The sequence below is a fragment of the Podarcis gaigeae genome, assembly GCF_964106915.1.
Source record: "Podarcis gaigeae genome assembly, chromosome: 16".
Classification (NCBI taxonomy): domain Eukaryota; kingdom Metazoa; phylum Chordata; class Lepidosauria; order Squamata; family Lacertidae; genus Podarcis; species Podarcis gaigeae.
The window spans coordinates 31,336,405-31,357,464 of NC_139693.1; the positions used below are offsets into that span (position 1 = coordinate 31,336,405).

The 21,060-nt window shown below is 45.1% G+C and overlaps 1 protein-coding gene and 1 pseudogene across 8 annotated transcripts in view; both read left to right on the plus strand.

The window, feature by feature from the left end:
• ZDHHC8 (zDHHC palmitoyltransferase 8) overlaps positions 1-21,060 on the plus strand; it is a 125,485-nt gene that overhangs the window by 20,928 nt on the left and 83,497 nt on the right. The window lies entirely within an intron of this gene.
• The window catches only part of LOC310834145 (serine/threonine-protein phosphatase 2A activator pseudogene), a 44,477-nt pseudogene that overhangs the window by 20,927 nt on the left and 2,490 nt on the right, over positions 1-21,060 (plus strand). The window contains exon 1 of one of the 6 annotated variants that reach the window (XR_014568620.1): positions 4,645-4,701. The exons of 2 other annotated variants lie outside the window; for them this stretch is intronic. The product of XR_014568620.1 is annotated as a serine/threonine-protein phosphatase 2A activator pseudogene (transcript). Of the gene's footprint in view, positions 1-4,644; positions 4,702-19,684; positions 20,298-20,353; positions 21,055-21,060 lie in introns of those variants that run through there. 3 more of the 6 variants (XR_014568621.1, XR_014568622.1, XR_014568623.1) reach the window with 3 other exon arrangements.

The following is a 21,060-nucleotide window of genomic DNA, read 5'->3' on the forward strand; positions in this document are numbered from 1 at the left end:
TTGGAAGCCACCCAGAGTGGCTGGGAAAACCCAGCCAGATGGGTGGGGGGTATAAATAATAAACTATTATTACAGTGGTACCTCGGATTAAGTACTTAATTCGTTCCGGAGGTCCGTTCTTAACCTGAAACTGTTCTTAACCTGAAGCAACACTTTAGCTAATAGGGCCTCCTGCTTCCGCCGCGCCGCCAGAGCACAATTTCTGTTCTCATCCTGAAGCGAAGTTCTTAACCTGAAGAACTATTTCTGGGTTAGCGGAGTCTGTAACCTGAAGCGTATGTAACCTGAAGCGTGTGTAGCCCGAGGTACCACTGTATTATTATTGTTGTTGTTGTTGTTGTTGTTTTATTAAAACATTTACAGCCAAAAGAAAGATGCCCTAGTATTGTGGGGCTGTGAAATTTCAGAAACTCCCCAACATACATGAAAACTGTATTATACATGGGGCTGTAATTCCATTTACCCAGAGTTGCCAAGCCTGCAAGGGTGCCACTGAGATTTCATTTTTAAAAAGAAGCTAGTCTACCAGAGGTAACTAAAGCAGCGCACAATTTAATCACAAACTGCAGTTATTTCTTCTTCCTTTTAATTACTTTAAATTGCCCCTCCTCTCTTCTAGGAGCTTAAAGCACTTCTGTGGGTTCTCTCTCCCTCTTTCCAACCTATTTTGTTCTCAGAGATTCAGACCCAAGGTCATTTGTGAGCTTCATAGCTGAGCAGAGATTTGAACTGTTTGGGGTTTTTTTTTTTTTTAATCAAGAGCTATCTAAAGATCCAGCGGTGGAAATAACTAAGAACATTTAAAAAGGATTGCCTCTCCAATTTGTTACACTATGTACCAGCTTGGAGGTCATAACAAAAAGTTCCTCTCCTCCCCGCCTCTCTCCTCCTCCAGTGTGGCCACAAGGAAATCAGATTTTGCTCCCATTTTTTAATAACCACAGTTTAGTGTCACACCTGAACCCTAAGCTGTAGCTAATTGTAACTGTGGTTTGTTGAAACCAACTGGATTCATAGCCCATGACTGTGAAATTTTCTTGAATTAAATATGGTGCTATAATGGTGCTTAAATTAAAAAAAGAAAGAAAGGAGGTATTTCTTTTGACAATGAGTCAGATATATATAGAACTGGAAAATGAGCCACTACAAATATTGTTGTTTCATTGAAGGCAGGGTCTCTCTCTCTCTCTCTCTCTCTCTCTCTCTCTCTCTCTCTCTCTCTGTGTGTGTGTGTGTTACATCCATCTGCTGGCGTTTTTGTGTTGCCTAAGCAAATATTGCCGCAGCTTCCTGTGGTGTATGATATAAAGCTGTGCTCCCATTATTTGTATGTACCAGCGTAAAGAAAGTAATTTTAGATAAAGGCCATGTTTTAATAGGACTGTAAATCTAGCAAATGTATTTACAGACAAGCAACTTCTTTTGAGATCTTTCCAGCAGATAAACATTGCAATTTCCTCACATTACAGAAACCAAACAAAAACAAAATAAACACCTATACATAGAGCCAAAAATGAGCAGCATGTTGCTTCAGTTTTAAAAATCTACACTCCAGTGACTACTTTCAAGCATCGCAATTTGGGGCTAATCAAATTTGTTTGTGTTCAGTTCTTGCATACTAAAAGTGCAGCATAAATATATTCATACTCAGACGTAATATTCGGCTCCAAAGAAAGACGGGGGGGGGGGGGCGATGACACAATGCCTAATAACTGTGGAGGCTCGGAGTTTTTGTAGCATATAGATAAAATTCACACAGCATGTGCAGTCATAGTATTAAATCACTGGAAACTGAGCAGTAGGCCAGTTGACTCATGTATTTAAATGCAGGGCCAGCCCTGCCGTTAGGCAATTCAAAGCAATGGCTTCAGGTTGCAGATGTTGTGGGGGCAAGATGATGGATGGTAGAACTGTGTGGCTTCCCCTGAGCCACCCTGCTTCCTTCAGATGTTTTAAGTACAGTGGATGCTCTGGTTGCGAACATGATCCGTGCGGGAGGTACATTCGCAACCAGCAGTTTTCACAACCTGCAGCGCCGCGTCTGCACATGCGCAAAGCACGATTTAGAGCTTCTGCACATGCATGACCACTGAAACCCGGAAGTAACCGGTTTCGGCGTGTCCGTAACCCAAAAAAATGCAACCTGGAGCGTCTGTGACCCAAGGCCTCTGCTCTCCTAACTAGGTGGTTGAATAAGTTTCTGCTTAGTGAATGACTACAGCCAGGGGCCGCCCATCCCGTTTTGCCGCCTGAGGTGAAACGTGAAGCTACCGCCCACTACCCTTGCAGCCGCCAGAGCCTCACTTATCCAGGGTCACATAGATGCAGCTTCCGGGTTCCAGCAAGATTGCATGGAGGCCTCCAGAGATCTCATGTGACCTTTACAAGACCTGGTAAATGAAGTCCATTGCGGCTGCATCTACTTCTCTCTGCTTCTGCCGGTGGCCATGGTGGTGCCCTTTGGATTCCACCGCTTGAAGCAGCTGCCTCAGTCTGCCTCATGGCCATGACTGCAACAATCTTCGCACATTACTCCCGAGTAGATGCTAAGCATGCTGAATGGAGATCGCAGCTGTGCATTTTAGCTCCATTCCAAAAGTCACACTCCATGCATAAAATGGTCTCCATGCATTTCCTGGCTGCAGAGGTTATCTTGACCATGGTGATGGTAAACAGTAGGGCCGGCCACCTCCACACCTTTGCTGGCCATGTTCAGGATAAGCTCTGCCACAGGGAGTTTTCTCTATGCATGGACGCAATTGGCAAGGGCTCTAAATCACAGGGGAGCATAGAGAAAGCTGTCGATTGCAGGTGCTCTCTTTCACATGATAGCAGGAAAAGGAGGAGGAGTGTGGCTTTGGGGGGACAGTGGTAAAGGTGTAGCCCCCAAGCTCCTGTTCGACACACTTATTTCTTCACATGCAAGTACAGTAATGCACAAAGAAGGCTCTGTATCCTTGTGGAAACTGGGATATAGAATCTATTGGCTATGTCCGTTAACACTACAGTTACAGACAACAGAGGCTGATTCTTCCTTTAATAAGAACCTAGAAAAACCACTGAAACTGATCTTTCTATTTAACTGAAGACTATTTATGTCCCAGATAAGGTTGCTGAATTCTTTCTATCTTCCAATACAAATTAGGAAGCAGATGGTAAATTAAGAACCTAATTCTTTAAATGTGTATATGTGTATGTGTGTCTATATCTGTACCTCGGAAGTCAAATGGAATCTGTTCCGGAAGTCTGTTCAACTTGCAAAACGTTCGAAAACCTAAGTGCAGGTTCTGATTGGCTGCAGGAAGCTCCTGTAGCCAATCGGAAGCCCTGTCAGACGTTTGCAAACCGAAACAGTTACTTCCGGGATTGCGACATTCAGGAGCCAAACCTTCGGGAACAAACTGTTCAGCTTCCAAGGTACAACTGTATATTGATATCAAATTAGTTGGTATCAAATTAGAGCATTCATTTATCCATTTCATTGGGGCAGTATGAGCCAGAGCCGTGGGGGCCGAGGTCCCTTTGCTGCCCCCCCCGGTAAAATATTTGAGGGAGCTGTGGACTCATCCTGTGAGCTTCTGTGCTAGTCCATCACCACCTTGAGAGACAGGCCCCTTGTCTTCTTTATAGAACATTATTTTTTATTAAATATTTCAGGGAACTCCCAATTGCTGCTCCCTGAATGAAGCTCTAGCCTGGGTGCATAAGGCAGAGGTAGCCAGCGGGGTGCCCTTCAGACATTGTTGGACTACAACTCCCATCAGCCTCAGTCAGCATGGCCAGTGGGATAATGGGAGTTGTAGTACACTGCCCAGATCCAGACCTGATTAGCTTCAGCAATGTGGTGCCTTTTTTAAAAGAAGGAGAGGCTTTGAAGCCCAGGAGCTCCAGGATTTCATCTTGTGGTAGCAGCAGAGTTTTGTTCTTTTACCTGGGATGCAGAAGTATATATTCCAGCTGTAAACAGGGAAATAAATAAATAAATAAATAAATAAATAAATAAATAATGTCCCAGTGTCCCAGTTTGGAAAACCAAGTCTTAAAATAGCCCCTTCCCCTCTCCTCCCTTGTTCTTCCATTCATCAAAAGCCTAAGTTCTGAAATCATCTTGGAATTTTGCTATTAATAAAGCAGGCTACATTCATCTTAAAATTAGCCGTTATTGTGCATATCACTTTCACAGCCAGGCGAGCTCTCGATAACTTATAAACTTATAGATCTCAACGTTTCATCTATTTTTACATTTCTCCAAGCTCCAGTGAGTCACAGCCAACATTACATAACAACAACGCCCCCCAATTAAAAGTCTGGAATTAAGCTTGCAGGCAGGTATTAATATATTTGGTTTAGAGCTGTGCACAGGAACATCTAGACACACCCATATTATTATTATTATTATTATTATTATTATTATTATTATTTTATTTTATTTATACCCCGCCCATCTCGCTGGGTTGCCCCAGCCACTCTTGTCAGCGCAGTGGTACCTTGAGTTACAAACGCCTCAGGTCACAAACCCCCTCAGGTTACAAACTCCACTAACCTGGAAGAGTTACCTCGAGTTGAGGTAACTTTGCCCCAGGATGAGAACGGAAATCGTGTGCGGCAGCAGGAGGCCCCATTAGCGAAAGTACGCCTCTAGTTAAGAACAGTTTCAGGTTCAGAACAGACTTCTGGAACGAATTAAGTTCGTAACTAGAGGTACCACTGTATTCTCTACTCTGAGAGGCAGTAGCTTCAGGAAGATGATCTTTCTGATCCTTTCAACAGGAGATACCAAAGATTGAACCTGCATGAAAAGCATGTGCTCTGCTAGTGAGCCATGCATTGCTTTTTTATATATATAAAAAAACCAACACCTTCATTTTCTTCAACCTAAGGGCAGGGGAGGAAGGAATGGAGTGGCTTCGATGAGGGCATGGCCGGCCAGGCTCTTTCAAGTGTAGCCTTATGAGGCTTTGCCCTCGGGAAGTGGGAGTCAACAGACACTCAAGGAATAGTTTCGGAGAAAAAGCTTTTATTTCTACCATCTATGAACTGGTAGAAGGAGCAAGTGTGATAACTCACAAAAAGCATGCACCAGTTCACAGTCATGTGCTCAGAACATATATACCCCTTTCCAGTTCCCTCCCCCTTTCTCCTCCTTCTTCCAGAGTCCTGCCCCATGAGTTCCTCTGAGCATGAACAGAAAGCTGTCTTGGGACTATTGGACTCTTGGCACCCTTCCCAGGAAAAAGGGGAATGAAAGCGTTTCAGCATGTCCAAAGATGTTGCAACCGAATGAGATAAGATTCGTTTCTCAGGCCTGCTTTGAACAGAGCCTATTCATTAGCCTTTAAAAGTAACATTTTGCCTATGCACAGCATCTTGTGAGAAAAGCAGAGAAGAGCAGGGAAAAGCTGTTTTGGATTTTTAGAAGACAAAAGGGAATTTTGGATAGTTTTGAGGCCTGGGGTGATTTCACAGACAGGATTTGGGTATCCTGTCCCTTCACAAGCAGCACTTTTATTAGGAGAAAGGAAATGCTGCAACATTTCCCTCTTCGTGGGGAATATCTTTGGGAATATCAGTTCTTGTGAGGGGAGTACGTATCAGCTCTATGAGGAGAATAGGGGTGTGCTTGCCTCCTAACAACCCCACGGAGGACCTTAAGGTCCACAAATAGCAACACCCTAGAAGTCCCGGGCCCTAAGGAAGTCAGATTAGCCTGAACCAGAGCCAGGGCCTTTTCAACACTGGCTCCGGCCTGGTGGAATGCTCTGTCTCATGAGACCAGGGCTCTGCAGGATCTGATTTCTTTCCGCAGGGCCTGTAAGACAGAGTTGTTCCGCCTGGCTTTTGGCTTGGAATTAACTTGATCCCCTCCCCCTCTTTCTTTTTTCCTTCTGTGATGGAACTCCTGCTTGGGGACTTCCCCAGCTTTTTCTCGCCCATGTAGGACCAGTCTGGATAGTTAGCCTTGGTGAAGGCTAACTATCCCCAAAAAAGTTTTTGAGTTTCTGCTGAAATGAGGCTGCATTTTAATGTTGTATTATAATATTGTTTTTTAAGTTGTATTTCAATCAATTGTTTTATATCTGGTGTTAGCCGCCCTGAGCCTGGTCTTGGCTGGGGAGGGCGAGGTATAAATAAAATTTATTATTAGTAGTATTATTATAACAACTCTCAACAGCCTTCATAAGCTATACTCCCAGACAGAGCTTATATTTTCCCGTATGGCTTAGTGGTGCTTTGCGCCAGGGCGCCGGCCTCTCAGGGGCACCCCAATGAGTGGGGGAGCTGCGCCCCGTCAAACATATGGCTGGCGGGCGTGCAGCTTGCCTCCCAAGCCTCATAGTGTATGTGCTGACCTATAAAGCCCTAAACGGCCTTGACCAGTATACCTGAAGGAGCGTCTCCACCCCCATCGTTCTGCCCAGACACTGAGGTCCAGCGCCGAGGGCCTTATGGCTGTTCCCTCACGGCAAGAAGCCATGTTACAGGGAACCAGGCAGAGATTCTTCTCGGTGGTGGCACCTACCCTGTGGAACGTCCTCCCACCAGATGTCAAGGAAATAAAGAACTACAGTGGTACCTCGGGTTGCATACGCTTCAAGTTACATACGTTGCAGGTTACACACTCCGCTAACCCAGAAATAGTGTTTCAGGTTAAGAACTTTGCTTCAGGATAAGAACAGAAATCGGGCTCCGGTGGCGCGGCAGCAGCAGGAGGCCCCATTAGCTAAAATGGTGCTTCAGGTGAAGAACGGACCTCCAGAACGAATTAATAACTTAACCCGAGGTACCACTGTATCTGACTTTTAGAAGACATCTGAAGGCAGCCCTGTTTAGGGAAGCTTTTAATGTTTGACGGTCTATTGTATTTTAATATTTTGTTGGAATATTAATATATGGGATATTAATATTTTGTTGGAATATTTTGTTGGAATTAGCTGCACCCCGCTAATTATATGGCTGGCGGGCCTGCAGCTTCCTTCCCAAGCCTCCGCGGGGATTGCTCTCCCGCAGCGGCATGGGGGAGAGTTGCGCACCCCCTCCCATGGCTGGCAGTGCGCAGCTCCGCCACCACCCCCACTATCCGTGGTAATTTGCGGGCTCTGAGCGGATATTTGCACCCCTGCACCGCATCTGCTAAAGACGTCCCTGCTCCCAGAATTCTTTGGGGGGAAGCCATGACTGTTGTCACCGAGTGATACGATGGTGCTTTAAATTTCTGGTGCTATTGGACCCACAGTATGGCTGGCAGGGGTCCTCCAGGGTTTCGGGGGGGGGGCATTTCCAGCCTTGCCTAGAGAGGCTGAGGGCTGAACCTGAGGCTTTCTGCATATAAAGAAGATGCTCTTTCACTGACCTATGGCCCTTCTTCCAGGCATTTGACTTGTTTATGTAATTTTTTTTGCACCTTGGGTGCTATTCAGCAGAAAGGTGTGATAGAAGCACTTTTATAAATTGATACAACTCCCCTCCCTCAACCTTGTCCTTGCTGCTGCTCTGAAAGCACTGCACACAAGAGCCAGATAAATCCATCTTAAAACCACAGTGTCAAATTAACATAAAAACTGAAACCCACAGGAAAACAGACATGTAGTCGTCCTTGCCCTGTTTTTTTATCTTTACAACAACCTTTATTTATTTATTTATACAGACATACATACATACATACCCCGCCCATCTGGCCGTGTTTCCCCAGCCACTCTGGGCGGCTTCCAACAAAATATTAAAATACAATAGACCGTCAAACATTAAAAGCTTCCCTAAACAGGGCTGCCTTCAGATGTCTTCTAAAAGTCTGATAGTTGTTTTTCCTCTTTGACATCTGCTGGGTGGGCGTTCCACAGGGCGGGTGCCACTACCGAGAAGGCCCCCTGCCTAGTTCCCTGTAACATGGCTTTTTGCAGCGAGGGAACCACCAGAAGGCCCTCGGAAGTGGACCTCAGTGTCCGGGCTGAACGATGGGGGTGGGGACGCTCCTTCAGGTATACTGGACTGAAGCCGTTTAGGGCTTTAAAGGTCAACACCAACACTTTGAATTGTGCCCGGAAACGTACTGGGAGTCCATGTTGGTCTTTCAAGACCGGTGTTATGTGGTCTCGGCTGCTCCCAGTCACCAGTCTAGCTGCCGCATTCTGAATTAGTTGTAGTTTCCATTAACCCTGTGAGGTAGGTAAGACTTAGAGTAGGGAGGAGAAACCTGTGGCCCTCCAGAGGTCATTGGACTCCAGCTTCCATCAGCCTGAGCCACCATAGCCAATGGTCAAGGCTGAAGGTTGTTGGAAGTCCAATAATAATAATAATAATAATAAAAAATATTATTTATATACCGCCCTCCCCAGCCGAAGCCGGGCTCAGGGCGGCTAACAACACTAAAACAGTACAACATTATAAAACATTATAAAAATGAATTAAAATCAAAATTGATGGCAACCATAAACTAAAGTTTTGTAAAGACTTTGTAAATCAGGCTTCATGGGAGTTAAAGTGTAACCATGAATTCCATACCCCTGACTAACCCAAGGTCACATGATGAGAGCCTCACAGCTGAACAGAGATCTGAATCCATGTCTCTCTGGTCTAAATTTCTAGGCAGGAATCATAGAATCATAGAATAGAATCATAGAGTTGGAAGAGACCACAAGGGCCATCGAGTCCAACCCCCTGCCAAGCAGGAAACACCATCAGAGCACTCCTGACATATGGTTGTCAAGCCTCTGAATCAACATATATTGGATCACCTTTGGTGTCCCAACAAAGTTTGCTCCCTCGAGGACCCCTGCAACAGGAGGGGGCATGATGCTGAGACTGGAAAGGGGTTAGTTTAACCTCCAGTTTGCTAGTAAAACTGAATTACTGTGTCGTGAAATGATGCATGTCTAGAAAGCGTGTTACCAATGTGAAAAATTTGGAAAGCTCTGCACTTTGGCCACTCTCACATTGCTTCAGATTTCAATGCATTACCAAGGAGAGCCCTTCCATGCTTCTGGAGTCAGTCTGGCACTGCAGAGCATGCACATGTTTCTCCAGGCACAGAAGAAAAACAGGGGCTCAGCTCAATTTTGCACTCTCACCAGAGCAAAATGAGCACTTGAGAGTGGCCAGCTGGTGAATGAGCTTGTGGATCTTTGAGTGCTGCGCTGAAGCCGTCACACCCAGTGCATTTCTTCAGCTGGAGCATGCTGTATTGCAGTTCTGGCACCTCTTAGGTGGGCACCATTGTGAGCCGGCACTCCCCCTTCCCTCTTTGTGCCTTTGCGTACTCCCAAGAAGCCCAAAACGAACATTTCAAGTCAAAATGGAAACTGGCCAGCATGTGCGAGTCTACACTTTTTTTTAGATCTATGACTGCACCTAGCTCCTGGCTGCTCCTAGCCATGATTGGTCAAGCTATGGGGCAGGGCCCATTCATATTTCCTTTTCTTCAATCTACCCCCTTGTAGCAATGGCGGGCTATAAGCTTTGCAGCCAAGCCTCTACTATTGCGCACACACACGTTTGTACAAGGGCCCTTCTGAGCTGTCTGAGCTGTCCTCTATCTGTCTGAGCTGTCCTCTATCTGAATCTAAGAGAACGAGGGAGGCTGGGGCGTATTTATCTGACCTGCACCAGAACCAGGAGCAACCCCCAAACCAGCTAGGGAGACAGCTTGCCGTAGTTGTTAGCCCTTCCGCAGGTGGTTGCCAAATGGGGCTGCCCCAAGTCACCCAGAAACTTGCTGTAACAACTTCATAGTGAGTTCCGGCACCTATTTTTCTTAGGGGGGAAAGCACGACTCACACCATACAGTACTGACCTTCCAGGCAAGCCAGCTGCCTGCACACCCAAATACCATCTTTCTAGCCCTGCGGAGAACAACATCTGGCTGGAAGATTGTAGGGTGCAGGAAAAGTGCTCTCCTCCCACTGTTGGAGGAAAGATTCCTTTGAATGCTTAGAATCACAAGTGCAGAAAATGCTGTTGCACTGCTTTGGGGCTTCCGGTAGGAATCTGATTAGTCACTGAGAGCCAGTGTGGTGTAGTGGTTAAGAGCGGTAGTCTCGTAATCTGGGGAACCGGGTTCGATTCCCCGCTCCTCCACATGCAGCTGCTGGGTGACCTTGGGCCAGTCACACTTCTCTGAAGTCTCTCAGCCCCACTCACCTCACAGAGTGTTTGTTGTGGGGGAGGAAGGGAAAGGAGAATGTTAGCTGCTTTGAGACTCCTTCGGGTAGTGATAAAGAGGGATATCAAATCCAAACTCTTCTCCTCCTCCTCCTCCTTCTTCTCCTTCTCCTCCTCCTCCTCCTCCTCCTCCTCCTTCTTCTTCTTCTTCTTCTTCTTCACTGTGAGAACAAGGGGCTGAAATAGATGGGCTACTGGGCTGATGCAGCAGGGCTGTTCTTAAGAGGGAGAACCAGATTGTAATGTGTGAGGGTTTTAGCAGCTGGCCGAGAAAGAGATGGGAGGATTTTGGAGATACATCTTGGAGGAAATGGTTAGGACTTGGCAAAGATATACAATGGCTGTTATTGACACAGCCACCGGCGATACCAGCTTGACCTCACTGATGTTCCACAGGACCCTGGACTTATTGAACATAATGCCTGCTCAGCAGCAGCAGCAGCGAAAGAAACCACAGTAGTAATTGTACAGAGCCCTAAGTGGTCTGCTGACATCATGTCTTCAGAATAAAGGAACGTCTGTACATGCTTGAAGGACCATGAGCCCTTCCAGTATTATTGCATGGCCCAGAGGCACCATTTCAGACTTTGGTAAGGACTGAAATGGCATTTGGCAAGGTTTAAAGATCAGCTCTTGAATAAACCCAATATTAAATCGCAGAAATGCAGGGTGGGGAGGGGAGGAGTAATGTCTCTTTAAAGAGCTTTATATCACAATAGTGATGGCCGCATTAATTGTTTTGTATTGTTTATTAATTACATTATTTAATTGATATCTCGCCCTTCCACTCAAAGGAGCCCTTAAGGGCAACCTCACACACAAGAAGTTTAAAGAAGAAAACAGAAGCATGCTTTAAACATCTAAAAACAGTTATTACCCTCACAGCCAATAATTTAAAGGTGCCAGGGACAGTGTCTTTCAAATGCCCGGGTAAACAAGGGTTAAGGAGATTAAATCTGACAAGCACTTTTCCTTAAAAACAAGCAGGGTTTTTTTCCAACTCCTAGGAGTGGGTGAAGGCATTTTGCTTACCGACAGCATTCTGCACTTGACAAAAGTTCTGTATAAATTGCCCTTTGCCGTGGGGCATTGGAAAAACAACAACAACCTTGTGTCTATTCGACTAAACTTTGTTGTAAGCGTGTTGTCTCATGCCAATTTACAATGGAAGGCTGCAAACATAGTTTGAGAAAACAAGACTCCCTGTCCAAACTATACATTTAAAGCAGTAGCATGCCACTCTGGATCCCCCAAAGAATCTTGGGAAGTGTAGTTTAAGGGTGCTGAGAGTCATTAGGAGGAAGGCCCCTATTCCCCTTCATCAAACTACAATTCCCAGAGTTCCCTGGGGTGAAGGATTGATTAGTAAACCACTCTGGGAGTTGTAGCTGTGCTCCCTGAGTGTTTTTACCTGGCAGAAATGTGCCTTTGATGGTGCCCATCGCTTGCCTGGATGGAGGGTAGACATAGGAGTGGCAAGTGTGTAGGAACTAGAGGATATTTATTGCTCTGTCTCCTTTTGCCCCTGGTCCCACCCAATTTGGCCCCCAGAAGATAGCCCAGAAACTAACGCAACTCTTGGAATTTAAAAGGTTCCCCGCTCCTGTTGTATAGGACAACACCCTTTGTTTCCCTTGCATGAGAGGGGAGTGGAGACTTCTGGCTCCTATTCTATTTGCTTTTGGAGTCTCAGTACGTAAGCGGAGACAAAACAGCTCGCACTTCTGCAAGACCCCCCAGGGAGTTACTAGTCCACCCCTCCCTCAAAGATGCGCTCCAATTCCAGCTAGGAAAGTCCAACTCCCTTTCTCTGGACCGAACTAGATGTTATGTGGGAGTTGAATGAGTCAAACTCTCCGTTTCTTCTTCCCTCTTGCTAAAGCAGCTACGGAGGTGGGATTTGGACCAAGGCTGTGGTGCAAGGAAAGGGGACGTTTGCTGTGAACAAGGGTTGCATTCAAGGGCTGATGTAGCTGGGCGGAGGCAAGGGGCAGATGACAAGAGCAGCCCCTCACCCTGATTTGCCTCTCCTTTCTCCCATCACTTGCCCTCCTTTTTCTCTGCCCCCAGACAATGGTGGTGGCCAGGAGGAGCAAAAGATGCCATTTTGGTCCTGGCAGTCGTCCGAAGCACGATGCCAGAGGCTCTGGTGTGCATGTAAGAAAGAAAGCTTTTTTCCAAGGCTTCCAACGATACAGGTGCAAATCCCCAAAGGTGCCACTTAAAGAGTTCAAGAACAACTTAAGGAGTCTGAGACCAGGTGATGGGGCAAAGAGGCCTCAACAAACCCCCCTCTCCCACCAGCTTTTGTTATGTACTGAGTTGAATAGGATCCAAAATGCAGCAGTCTGATTGGTCCTAGAACAATAGGACCCAGAATACAGCAGTCTGATTGGTCCATAGGAGCTACCCAATCCAGCTCCAGGTGGAAGTGAATCCGCAACCTGATTGGCCTACAGGAGAATCCCAGAATTAGCCAATCACATGGAGCCCATTGTGTAAATAATGTATATAAAGCAGACATTCTGGGGAAACTTCCATTCCTCCTCACCACTATGAGCTGAATAAAGAGCATGAAATCCATTCTCGACTCCGAGTATATTTCAGCTTTTAAAGATGAGACACGGCTTGCTCACAAGACTCTCTCTACAAGATTGGTTCGCTTGGAGTTGTGGGCTTCCCTGAAGAGTCGGTTCCGAATGGCAGTGGAGACCTCTATTTACCTTGCAGAGCTACAATTCCCCGTGTTCTCTGTGAAGACGGAGCAATTATTAAACTATTCTGAGAATTGTAGCTCCATGAGAGGGGATAGAGTCCTCCCACTCGCTCTCAGCACCCTTAGCAAAGTACAGTTCTGAGAATTAATTGGGGGTAAGCGGGTGGCGCTCTGGGTTAAACCACAGAGCCTAGGACTTGCCGATCAGAAGGTCGGCGGTTCGAATCCCCGCGACTGGGTGAGCTCCTGTTGCTCGGTCCCTGCTCCTGCCAACCTAGCAGTTCGAAAGCATGTCAAAGTGCAAGTAGATCAATAGGTACCACTCTGGCAGGAAGGTAAACGGCGTTTCCGTGCGCTGCTCTAGTTCGTCAGAAGCGGCTTCGTCATGCTGGCCACATGACCCGGAAGTTGTACGCCGGCTCCCTCGGCTAATAAAGCGAGATGAGCGCCGCAGCCCCAGTCGGTCGCAACTGGACCTAATGGTCAGGGGTCCCTTTACCTTTAAGTGGTATCATAGTGCTTTAAATGAATGGTGTGGACATGTAAGAATTCTGCAGTTAGGTCTCCCATTGTTGTTTTCTCTTGCTAAAAGTAGTGCCACGGCCCCATGTTTTAGACCTGGTAGTTGGAGATTGGTAGTTGGAGGGATGTCCATCTAACCACACACTTCTCACCCTGATTAAAATCACACATCCCTTAGGGCTGCTTTTAAACAGGGTGGGGAGAAAGATATGAGTGCAATACGAGCTCCTGTATGTTTTCCCCTTCGTGGTGAATGGGTAACTGTGAGTGGGTGGGAGATTTGCATCCCGTGGCGCTACCTTTAGCAAAAGAAATCGTGGCTGATGATCTAATCTCGGCTTTCCCACATAAAAGCTAGCGTTCCCACTCCCCTACCCCAAGATTCTCTCTGTTCAATCTACTATTTCTGCTGCTACACATATGTTGACTCATGCCATGCAGAGCTTTTGGAGATCTCATTCTGGCAGGTGAATTACCCATTCAGGAAACACCCACATCTGTTGAAGTCACACTGTTAACGTTGTTTTGTCAAATCCCTGACTCCAATCAAGTAATGATTTGGGGGAAAATCATAGTGGTGTCCATTCACAGTAATCAGGCCACCAGATTCATAACATTACAAAATAACATTTGCCAGTGTTATTTTTCAAGAAAAAGAGGTGCAGGAATTCCCCTTGAATCAAAAAATGCAGAAGGTGACAACGGCTGAATGTTCCTCCAGATGAGAGCTGACAAGTTGGAAAATACAGTGTCAGAATACATAGTGTCAAAACCATCGCATGAGTGCTATGGAATTGGTCTTCTTATAAGGCAGCGGCTTCCCCATTCTGGTGCCTTCCAGATGTTTTGGACTACAACTCCCATCATCCTTGACCATTGGCCATGTGTCCTGGGGCTGATGGGAGCTGGAGTCCCAACAACAACATCTGGAAGATGCTGAGGAACAGCTGTGCATTAAAACCTTTTACAGATTTATTTTGCATGTCCCATAAAAGAGGAGATAATAGATAGGGGTATATTTTGCTGGAACAATTCCTTCTCCCAGTGTTCAGCAGTCTTCTTCAGATACCAAAGAAGAAGTGTGCATGCACACGAAAGCTCATACCTAGAACTAACTTAGTTGGTCTTTAAGGTGCTACTGGAAGGAATTTTTTGTTTTGACTATGGCAGACCAACACGGCTACCTATCTGTACCTAGATTATGTGACTCCCTACTGATTTCTGTTTAGTTGTCCTCTGCTCTGTCTACTTTAAAGTGACCTGTGAAAACTTTTTTTATATACCACCAGGAGTTGTGAGGTTCAATGATTCTTCTGCTGAACTCACTGCTGCTTTATTTTATTTTATTAGGGAGTTTTCAAAATGAATTGATGGGTATTTTAAGTGTGTTGTTGTTACTGTATTATACATTTGCAATCTGCCCTGGCTTCCCTTTTGGAAGAAGGGTGGGTATACATTTATGGAAACAACTAAGAAACTAATTATTGCCTGCATTGATAGAGCATTTAGCAAAGTTGCCTCCATCCAGATTGCAGATTTGATATACTTAGTGATATGCGACATGTATGCTGGGATTTTTGTATTTTCAGGCATTTTGTCTTCTGACTCTTGTGCTTATTTATTGTATGATACTATTATCGTATAATTATTCTGCTTTTTCCAACTATATGGTAGTCTCAAACCAGCACCAATTTTGCTATTACTGTTATTAATTCTGTTTTCGGGTGGATTTGTTGATCCTCCGGGGGTTTTCCCAAGCGGAGGAGCCCTATGGTCATGACACTGGTTTGCTTGTTAATCTTGGGTTGATTTTTCCAGACCATCAGTTTTGCCCAGTGAGCATGGGTGAAACTGTAAGCATGGACAACTGTCTGGACTATTTTTTAGAGAGAAAGATTCTGATTATGGATTTCCAGAGAACCTACAAAGAAAAGTCCTTTTATACAGATAAGCAAAAAGCCAGAGATCAAAGCTGGTTTGCACTCAACTACAGTGGAAAAAATGGATTAGGGTCTAATTAGAGGTCTAATTAGAGTCAATGACAGCTCAAAGCTCAGCTTTAAAATGCTTTGAAGTTTGCTTGGAGTGTCCATTGAAGAGGAGAAAAGGCTATGTGGACAAGACCTTTAAAAAGAAGTCATTGCTATGGACTTGGGCTGTGATGTTTACCTGATGAATCAGTTAAAACATAGGAAGATGCCTTGCTTTCGCATATTCACTTAATATGTGTTCTACTTAATAGTGTTAATAAGGCACATTATTAGTCCTAAAATAGCAATTCACAGAGCAATATACATAGTGTTGCCTTAGAATTGCTACCAAATGAAAACTTGTGATTTTACACTTGTACTTAGTCAAAAAGCTGAGGAGCTATTGAAAACCAATGATTAAAAAAAGACTGAGGTTGCACAACCTTAATGGGTATTTCTGCATTCTGGTCCCCAGCATACTTCCATTCTGGAAGAAGTCTAGAGAGCTAGAGAAGCAGATTAGAAAATGAACAGGCTGTCCCTGCTCCACAGACAGCTCCCTCACTACAAGCATAGCAATAGAAAGGTGAGGCATGCAGTCGGCCAGAACTATTCTTCTTGAAAAAGGCTCTTTGCAGCACTCATAGAGCTAGCTTCTGCAACAACACACAGACAGTATTGGGCGGTGAATTTCACTCAGGTACCCAGATTCTTTGAGGCCACCTGCGTGACCCCAAACACATGCACAACATTCTTTGGAGTGGGAGTTTCCTAATATTAGAGAGTGTAATATTGAGAAAACACAGTACAATCAAACAATCAATAAACAATAATGCAGTAAAACCAGGTGAGAGCATAAAAGGTAAAGGTAAAGGGACCCCTGACCATTAGGTCCAGTCATAACCGACTCTGGGGTTGCGGCACTCATATCGCTTTATTGGCCGAGGGAGCCGGCATACAGCTTCCGGGTCATGTGGCCAGCATGACTAAGCCACTTCTGGCGAACCAGAGCAGCGCACGGAAACACCGTTTACCTTCCCGCCAGAGCGGTACCTATTTATCTACTTGCACTTCGACGTGCTTTCAAACTGCTAGGCTGGCAGGAGCAGGGACCGAGCAATGGGAGCTCACCCCGTCGCGGGGATTTGAACCGCTGACCTTCTGATCAGCAAGTCCTAGGCTCTGTGGTTTAACCCACAGAGCCACCCGTGTCCCGGTGAGAGCATATGCACTGTTAAATAGCTATCAGGTACAGTAACGCAAATTCAAACCCAAAATCTGGGCGAATAACTAGGTCTTTAGCTGGTACTCAGAAAGACTTGTTGCTCCATCCATATCTGAGGAGGGTGGGAGAGGGTTCCACAGTTGGCATGCCTGTGGAATGCCTGTCTCTCATGTTGCTGTGCATTGAGTCTCTGACAAGTGTGGCACCATTAAGCGAGCACCCCCAGGCAGGTGCATAAGGGAAAAGGCCCAGCATTAGGTATGGATTTACTTCCAAAGTCTTGGGATTTTAATCACAGCCGTAACCATAGATGGCTTAAGGCCCAAACTGTGTCATCTTGGAAGTGTTTGTGAATCATGCCATCTGACTCCCTCATGCCCCATAATAGGATGATATTGAAGAGCCTAAGGTCAGTGCCAAATAAGGTGGAAAACATGCCCAGCAGACATAGAAATCTCACTGGAATTATCCTACGCATATGATCACTGTCCAAGTACACTGGGAGTTACATTCTGAAAAACCCATGTCGGAGTTCATTCAATCCTCCTCTCTGACGTTTAATATATTTATTTTGCATTGATGCTTTCAAAGCCGTTCGGTCTTTCTAGACATTTAATGACTCAGAGGTCCAGCGTTTTCTAAAGAATGCTGGCTAACCAACCAATGGAAGACGGATTGCCTTAGGAGTAGATGGTTTATAGCAAAATTACTCACAACGCTCTCGAGAGATGCTATGGCAGTGGGAAATTAAAATGGCAGTTCTCAGCTGCCCAGTGCTAATGCAGAGTGTTGCTTCAGTTGTCTATGGTTTCATTTTTATTTTCTATTTTGTTTACTTGTGTTTCTATTTTCTATTTTGTTTACTTTTAAATGCATTTGCTGCTTTTAACTGCTTTTAATTATTTTTAGTGTACATTGCCCTGAGACAGTTGCCTAGAAGGCAGTTAATAAATTGATGATTATGCCAGAGTTCAACAAGAAGTGTCTCACCTGATGGCATTTTCATTCCCCTCTACAATTCCCAGAGTGGTTTAACAATCAGTGCCTTTTCCCAGGGAACTCTTGGAAGTGTAGTTCCGTGAGGGAATTAGTCTCCTAACAACTCTCAGCACCCTTTTCGACTACACTTCCCAGGATTCCTTGGGGGAAGGCATGACTGTTGTAGTATGAAACTTCTTTAAATATACAGTGACTTGGTCTATTGCCTTCAGGTGTGGTGGACGATACCGTCCCATCTTCAGTGTTGATGCAAAACTCAGTCGCTGATGCATGGAATGGTGAAGCGAAGGCACCATCTTGTTTTTTTACCTCAGGCAGCAAAATGTCTCGGGCTGACCCTGTTTCAGTTATTTTTCCAGGGATTATATAACCATCCTTTAGCAGTAGCGGTCGTTGGAATATGCAATTTAGTGGCGATTACATTGTTTTGCTACAGTTAAGCGATTCCTTTTAGTATTCCCTTTCTTACAAAACTGTCTTGACAGCCTAAAAGTATACTTAGAGGGTTAAAGGAGATGATGTAACTTGCCATTAGCTTAATTGCATAGGCATTTTTCTTCAGAAATGTTTGTATTTTGAGACAGGCCCACCAAGTATTTATAACATCAGCTGCTTCTTTACCGCAACATTAGGGCTGTTCTTGGTTGTTTTTTAAAAATGTGTTTGGCTTAGTCTGGGTGCAGCAAATGTTGCCAGTGGAAACTTGCATTGAAAATGGAAATTGATTGGAACGGAGGGGTGAGCACCGCATCTCAAAATGGATGGCCCCAGTCGTAGGACACTTAACTGTTGGCTTCGCCTAAACTTAAATCCCCCTGGTCTAATATTCTAGTGCTGCAAGATTGTCACAAGAGCGCCCAGGCTAAAATTGTCTATCAAAAAGTTCACTCTTCTGGTTTATCACCACAACAGCTACTCACTTTGGGTTTTAGTAAAGCAAACAGTCTAATTTGTCAGTGCCTGAATGATATCGAGCATCAGAACAACTTGGTCACAATTAGGAAATTTTGCCCATGGTATGACTATTTTCCACCTTCCCATTTCAACTCTCTGGCACCCTCTCTGCATCACCTAGCAATTCTAAAATATAAATGTGCTTTTACTCTCTCAAGATTGAATGTATTGCCCTCGGCTGTACTTGAGGGACGATTCCAACAGACTCCACACAAAAAACGCTTATGTCCCTGTGGAGATGGCAGTACCAAATCAGTGGCACATGCCCCGCTGGCTTGCACTCTTTATAAAGATTTGAGGAATGAGGTTATCACCCCTCTTTTATTGTCCATTCCGGGTCGCCCAGCCTCTGCCACAGTGTCCTTTCTCTTGGCAGATCAAGATGAGCAGGTGACCGCAAAGGTTGCAAGGTTTTTAGCTGTGGCAATCAGAATAAGGTCCACTATTTGACTGCTGATTCAGGACCCTAAACTGTGTTTTATATAATCAACTTTTTATTTCTAGTCTTTGTATATCATGTTGTTGTTTTATTGCTATGGCTGATGGGTGACGCAAGTAAAGATTCATTCATTCATAAATGGCCCAGCTTTTAGTAACTTTGAATGCGATTCCCTTTTTTACAGATGAGAAAAGTGAGGGGTGGTATCATGACACATCCAAGAAATGGCTCTTATTACAAACTTTAAACCGTTAGGAAAAGGAAACAACCAATCAGTCCTAAAAATGTCTGGATGCTTCAGAATGATGCTAGATCTACAGAGAGTGACAAAAAGCACCCAGACAGAAGGTTCAGCATTTGAAATGAACGGGCTCTGCAGCTCAAATAATTTGAACTGGAGCTAATGGAAAGTTGGACAGAGTTTTTGGAAAGTAAGCTTTGTGATTTGGAGATTTATAATGATAGTGTTTGAGCAACTGCCTCTTTGGTTTTAGATCTTACCATAGCCCAGAATTACTCAGTAAAGAAAGTGAAATGGTAACTTTTAGAAACGCAGGAGGAGGACAGGGTTTTTTTTCACCTAGAACCTGCTGGAACTCAGTTCCGGCACCTCTCAGGTTGGCACCGTTGCCACTATAAAAGAGAACAAGGGAGACGTTCATGGTGAGTTCTAGCACTTCTTCTTCTAGAAAAATAGCACTGAAGGAGGATGTCAGGTGGTGGTGTGGTTGCTCGAGAGCAAACAGGCAAGACTCTGACCTGTCTTTTCCAGGCTTTATTCTTAGTGCAAACTATTGACAGTGAAGAGCGTTGCAAGTTCATGTCTGGCTCAGTTGGTAGCGGAATCTGGGAGTGGTCGGTCCTTGTACCTTCCCCAGCATAACAGTCGCGTGACTCCCAACCTTCTCCTCCCCTCCCTGCGCCGAAACCTACTGCACAGACTGGGCGCTGGCAAAGGGGTACTTCCCTCCTCTCCGGTTTGCTCAGTCTCGGTGTTGAGGCTCTTCCTAGCATCCCCTGGTCCCACCACCTCCTCTCCACTGGAGGTGGGGCTTTCCTCCTCGCCAGAGGAGGAACTGCTTCGCAAGATTTTCGGAGGTTCCCTATAACACAACTGCCCTTCCACCTCTCGCCTCTGAGCTGATGGCAGTTCTCTGACAGAGGAGATTGAAGATTTTAATGTGGGGAACCAACCTGCTTTTATATGGGATTCAAGAGGAGGTGGGTGAGGGAGACAAGAAGGGATTTATCTCAAAATGGCTGCCTTCCCTTCTCCTGGGCATAATCAACACCTGCTTTTCCCGCTATCCAAAAAAGGTAGGAACTGTTAAGAAAACTGTCAAAGACTTCCAAGTCCAATGACACACCTGTTAAGAGCATACAAAATTTGGCACAAGCGATGTACCCCTCTCCTTTAAAGCTACAGGAAGCAGGGTGGGCATTCCTTTTTTCATGTAATAATTCTACCTGGAAGCAAAACCCTCATGATTGCTAATGTCAACAAGGCTGCTGCTGTACTGTCAGCATTACAGCCAGATCTGCTCGCAGAGCTGGAAAAATAAAAGAGGGAAGGGCGCTTAAGATGATTGGGAGATTATACTGTGGTACTTTGGTTTTAGAACAGCTTAGTTTATGAACAACTTGGATACAGAACACTGCAAACCTGGAAGTAGGTATTCCGGTTTGTGAGCTTTGCCTTGGAAGCTGAATATGTTCCACTTCCTGTTGAGTGTGTTCCGTTTGTAAATTGAGTCCCCCGCTGCTAATCAGAGGAAGCTTCCTGTTGAGTCTGTCGGCTGTTGAGTCCTGAGCACCCACACAACACAGATGTGATATTTGGAGCTTTTGTTTTTGCTTTTAAAAAAATTGCATTTTTATTTGTGTGGCTTTTTTGTTTTTCCCCACTGTGACTTTTATGGGACTGATTGTGACTTCGGCTTGTGACTTCATTTCTGTGACTTGTTTTTTGACTGTGTGGAACCCAGTTCAGCTACTGATTGATTGACTGTGTGACTGCAGAAATGGATAAAAGCCCCCCTTCCAAACAATGACTATCATCAATGCACGTAAGAAAGTAATT